The sequence below is a fragment of the Saccostrea echinata genome, unplaced genomic scaffold (assembly GCF_033153115.1).
Source record: "Saccostrea echinata isolate AGI-Se365-2 ecotype Australia unplaced genomic scaffold, CSIRO_AGI_Sech_v1 ptg000061l, whole genome shotgun sequence".
NCBI lineage: Eukaryota > Metazoa > Mollusca > Bivalvia > Ostreida > Ostreidae > Saccostrea > Saccostrea echinata.
In genome coordinates, this window is record NW_026889810.1 from 116,473 (window position 1) to 122,472 (window position 6,000).

A 6,000-nucleotide genomic window follows, 5' to 3' on the forward strand; every position below is an offset into this window, starting at 1 on the left:
CGGAAAAAAACAGATAGCAATAGGTCACCTGAGTGACTCAGAAACGTGACCTAGACCTAGAAACGAGGCCCTGTGTCATGGTAGGCGTTGAGACGATTGATTGATTGTATGTTGTTTAACGTCCCTCTCGAAAAATTTCACTCATATGGAGGCGCCACCACTTGTCGGCACTCAGAGCCATTGAGCAGTGAGGGATCTTTTTCGTGCCAGCACCTACTGCGACACGGGACTTCGGTTTATACGGTCTCATCCGAAGGACCGGTCTCCACGTCCCACAGTGGGATTCGAATCTGCGACCTAAGGATCAACTCCTTACGCCAAGGCTCTAACCACTGCGCCACGCGGGCAACAAATGACAAGACAAGGAACCCACACTGCTATATGGTCATGGGTGTCGAATATAGATCCGAATTTGAAGCCCTCTATCGATATATGGTGATATCTTTAAATTAGAAAAGTGAGTGAAGAATTCTCCAATGGGACGTAAATCAACATACAATCCATCATATTACCTTGATGATTTGGATAGAAACAATTAAGTCCCCTTTGGTCTTTTTTTTTTTTATTGTTCCAAACTTTTCATTGTGCTTCAGACATATTCTCATTGAGAGTATTGCTTTCTAAAGGAAAAATAACCACTACGATGTAATATTAAAATATACTTGAAATATGTGAGCATCAAATACATATTTTGTTTACTTTTTTTGAACACCGTAAATGTATTATATAAACTTGTACAATATCTAGTAGAAAATGATTTTATTTGATTTAGCACTTCTGTTTATTTTACAAGTCATAAATCTTCTCCCTATTGGTATTGTTCCCATGTACTTTTTAGCTTGATAGTGTTTCTTTATCTTCATATTACTTTAAAGATATTTAGCGACGTGTTTATTCTTCGGAATCTGCTTTAATTTACTCACAAGGCGTTGGATAGAATACAAATATTTCTTGTGGAATTGCAATATTTGTTTTTATATAATCTATATATCAGAAGTCCATAGATCCACAGTGGTCGGTTTTGCAGTATAATTAAAATGAAAACACGAAGAAATTAACACAGTAAAGCTTTATAATAAATATCTGTGAGTATCCTGGTGTTCTGTTTATTCACCAACACATGAAATAGTAATTCTTCGTTATTTGTCTCTACAATGAATTGAATATTGGTGTTTAACGCATTCAGTATTCTGTGAAATTGGGTTAATTTATCCATTTCGTCGTGCCATATAATTAAGCAGTCGTCGAGAAATATTTTCAAGTTAACAAACTGGAAAAGATTTCTGTTAATTATATTTTTTATAATTTATTACAAAGCCACAGATACACATCAGTTTTTAAATTTATGTCATCCAAACCATACCAAGAGAGCGATGCCCTACAACTTGTCGAGAAGAGTTTGCAAGATGATAAACGAAGAAAATACACGGAATATACGCCTAGAAGAGTTAAAAACTTTTCTTGTAAAACGTAAATACTAGTGGATGATAGTAAAAAAGGGCAAAACATATGACAAAGCACGATTACTTACGGCACTTGACAAACAGGAAGAAAAACAAATAATCCCTTTTGTCTGTATCCATAATCCACGAAATAAAAACTTAACACCAGTGGTGAAGCAATTAAACAGGATACTTGAGGTGGATGAAATATCTGGAGATAACGAACAGTATTCAAGCTCAAAAGTCCATTAAACATTACAAAATAGGTGCAGAGCAATCACGGAACTCCAATATATAAAATATCAGAGGTGGGATCAGGTGCCATGGCGTAGTGAGCATCCCCTGCCGACCGGTCACACCCGCCGTGTGCTCCTTGTCATGATCGAGAAATAATGGAAAAATCCGTCGACAATTCAGTGTGTAAATAATGGCCTAACAATTAGTATGAAAAACGTCAGTCAGAAATTGACTCAATGATAAATTGTATTTGCTGACAAGGTCATTGTATCGACCATAGAACTTACGAAATGATGACTTTAAAAGACACGTACTGTTGATATTCTTGTTTCAGCAACTTGTTTGTCAATAATTTACCTCGTTTTAGAAATTGTACATATTGTCAATTAACAATGCCTATTTTCATTCTTATGTCGATGCGATATATCCTGGTGAACTTGAGATAAAAGATACCACAGAGTCTGACACATCTGTTTCATATTTGGATATTTTACTTGAAAAAGACGTTAATGGTAATCTAACAACCAAGCTTTATGATAAACGTGATGACTTTAACTTTTCAATCGTCAGCTTCCCTTACTTATGCAGCAATATGCCTTCATCACCTGCATACGGGGTATATATCTCTCAGTTGATTCGATACGCAAGAGCATGCTCTAAGAATGTACAATTTCTAAAACTAGGTAAATTATTGACAAATAAGTTGATGAAACAAGAATATCAGCTGTCTCGTTTAAAGTCATCATTTCGCAAGTTCTGTGGTCGATACAATGACCTTGTCAACAAATACAATTTATCATTGAGTCAAATGCTGACTGACGTTTTCATACTAATTATTAGGCCATTATTTACACACTGAATTGTCGACGGATTTTTCCGTTATTTCCTGATCATGACAAGGAGCACACGGCGGGTGTTACCGGTCGGCAGGGGATGCTCACTCCTCCACGGCACCTGATGCCACCTCTGATGTTTGGAGGCCCGTTTTTGCTCTGCTCCTATTTTGTATTGTATAATGGACTTCTGAGCTTGAATACTGTTCGTTATCTCCATTATTTCACATACGTAGAGCATGCTCTTGTGTATCGAATCATCCGAGAGATATAAACCCAGGTGTATGCAGGTGATGAAGATATATTGCTGCATAAGTAAGGGAAGTTGACGATTGAAGAGTCATCACGTTTATCATAAAGCTTGGTTGTTAGATTTCCATTAACGTCTTTTTCAAGTAAAATATCCTAATATGAAACAGATGTGTCAGACTCTGTAGTATCTTTTATCTCAAGCTCACCGGGATATATCGTATCGACATAAGAATGGAAATAACAATTGTTAATTGACAAAACGTCGTCGATATATCTAAATGTCGAGTTGAAGGACACAGCAATTGTTTTCTTCTTATCACGTATAAGATTTTGGACAAATTCTGCTTCATATGAACACAAAAAAGGTCTGCTAATAACGGGGCGCAATTCGTACCCATGGGAATTCCAATAGATTTTTGGAAGACCAGGTCTCCGAAAACCACATAGATATTGTCAATCAGAAACTCAAGCATCTTTTTAATGTCAACTTCAGAGTACCTGTGTGTACAATCAGAATATTTTTTAACAAAATAATTTTGCAAATGAACAATGACAAGGTCAGTAAATCTACGAGTTGCATTTTTATTGAAAAAAGCAGCTGTCAATGATATCAAAAAGCAAAACACAAAAGCAATTTACTGAAATATCTAATTTATAAACAGCAAACGCCAGGCTAAAAACTTGAAGAAAATTCTTTGTACATCCGATTTCAAAGAAAGGAACTTTTCGCCACAAAATGCAATGACCCGAGATGCGGCACCTGCATACCAAATAGAATTTTAAAAATCGCTTTGACATTATCAGACAATTTATCCCCCCCCCCCTCCTTCTACGTGGACATGTTTAGGCTAAATGAACTTTCATTAACTAGTGTTTCCGGAAAGGTGGGCATCTGTTAATGGGGTAGTAAACATAACATTTAGATTGATACATTAGTTTAAAAAATAAATACAGACAGAAATGTGCTTATTCAAAACTGTACAAAAAAACCCCAAACATTATTTTCCATTTGTTGTGAGTTCTGAACTCGCTATATTATATATTTAAATATATATATTTATATATTTTGGGGGGATTGGGATTGGGTGTGTGCACATCATTACAGGTTAGTGTGTTTTTTATTTACCTACAGATGTAGAAGGCGTTAGGGAAAAATTGACTAATTTTTGATGAATGGTTGTACAACTTCATCCCATGCAATATTCAGTCGTCAAAAGTTACGTTCAACAAGTGGCAATATTATTAAACCATGGTTGTTAGGTAGGACGTACCTAAAGAAATTTCAAAAAAGTCTTATATTTTATGGATAATTAAAAAAAAAAGAAGATAAGCGTCCGTTAGTTCAAATAAAATTAATAGCATCTAGATATAATTCATATAGTCAAGACCAGAAACAATTTTTGTAGTTCGACGCTAGGATAAAAGATAAATGAAAATAAAAAAAAATAAATACAAAAATAAGTTCTGATTTTCATTTTCAATATTATAGCTGTTTTTATTCAATTTGAGAAATTATCATCTGAAAAGTAAACCTGATACCAATTTAAATATATATTCAATTTAATATCATTTCAAAGAAGAGGCAAAATAATACAAACTTTTGTCAATGTATTTTAAAAGCCATTGATTATTATGTCGATATCATTACTTTAAGAAATATAGTAGGTTAGGTAATAAAACACTTATTTCATGACAACTCGGGAAACAGTCAAACTGTTGTCCCTCGATAATGGGGAAGACCTGGGAAACTGTTGCCCTCGGCCTTCGGCCTCGGGCAACAGTTTCCCAGGTCTTCCCCATTACCTCGGGACAACAGTTTGACTGTTCCCCTCGTAGTCATGAAATAAGTGTATACTGTTTCCTGATTCTTTTTAATGTTTTTGCAAATCATGAAACAGTCAAAACTGTTTACCCGGTCACAGAATGAACTGTTGCATGGCTGAACTGTTCCATTATGACGTCATAGTTAATTTCCTGTACTTTACAGCTATAATATTGAATTATATATAAATTGAAGCATTTTTATTCAATTTGAAATTATCATCTGAAAAGTAAACCTGATACCAATTTAAATATATATTCAATTTAATATCATTTCAAAGAAGAGGCCATGAACACCTTTTCTGAGGGTAGTTTGGGAAAAATGTAGGCCCCTTTCATTCAGTATAGATCTTTGCCATAAACGTGCAATATTCAAATTTTTAAGACATCATTATGTTGTTTGCTACATGTTTTTTTTTCATTTATAAGTGCATGATAATATCACACCCATTAATTTTTCTGATATTACACCATTCGGTGTGAATATTTGATTAATATTCAACTTGTTTAGTTTGGTTTTAAAAAATAATACAAACTTTTGTCAATGTATTTTAAAAGCCATTGATTATTATGTCGATATCATTACTTTAAGAAATTATATAGTAGGTTAGGTAATAAAACACTTATTTCATGACAACTCGGGAACAGTCAAACTGTTGTCCCTCGATAATGGTGAAGACCTGGAAAACTGTTGCCCTCGGCCTTCGGCCTCGGGCAACAGTTTCCCAGGTCTTCCCCATTACCTCGGGACAACAGTTTGACTGTTCCCCTCGTAGTCATGAAATAAGTGTATAATGTAAAAACAAAGTAAAATTAAATAACAACGCAAAACAAAATTTAAACACAAAAAAATTACGATTCTAATATAAAGTACCAATCAGACCTTACCTGACAGAAAGCAGTCCCAGGAACTGCTTTCTGGGGCTGCTAGAGCAGCCCAACAGCTGTCCTAGAATGCAGTTCCAGCGGTCCCAGGAAGCAGTCCAAGCGGGTTGGATTAATTAATTTTATGGGTGGATCTTACATAGAATTGAGATAATCAATAAACAATGTCACCATTAAAAAGGAAGTTGAAATTAATGTTGAACTTTTCTGAATAGAAAAAGTGACCTTAATTAGATGTAATTATAACAACAAATATTCACAATTCTTATATGACAGTTATTTCTGAATTATTAACAAAATCACAGTACAAATATATCAATGAAGAAAAAATTACTGAAGGAATAAGATTGATTGATTTGACGTTGTTTAAGGTCCCATTCGAGAATTTTTCACTCATATAGAGACGTCACCGTACGCCGGTGAAGGGCTTCAAATTTCGACATATACTCGGCACTCAGGGCCAATGATTAGTGAGGGATCTCTATCGTGCCAATGCCTACTGTGACACGGGCCCTCGGTTTTTAAGGTCT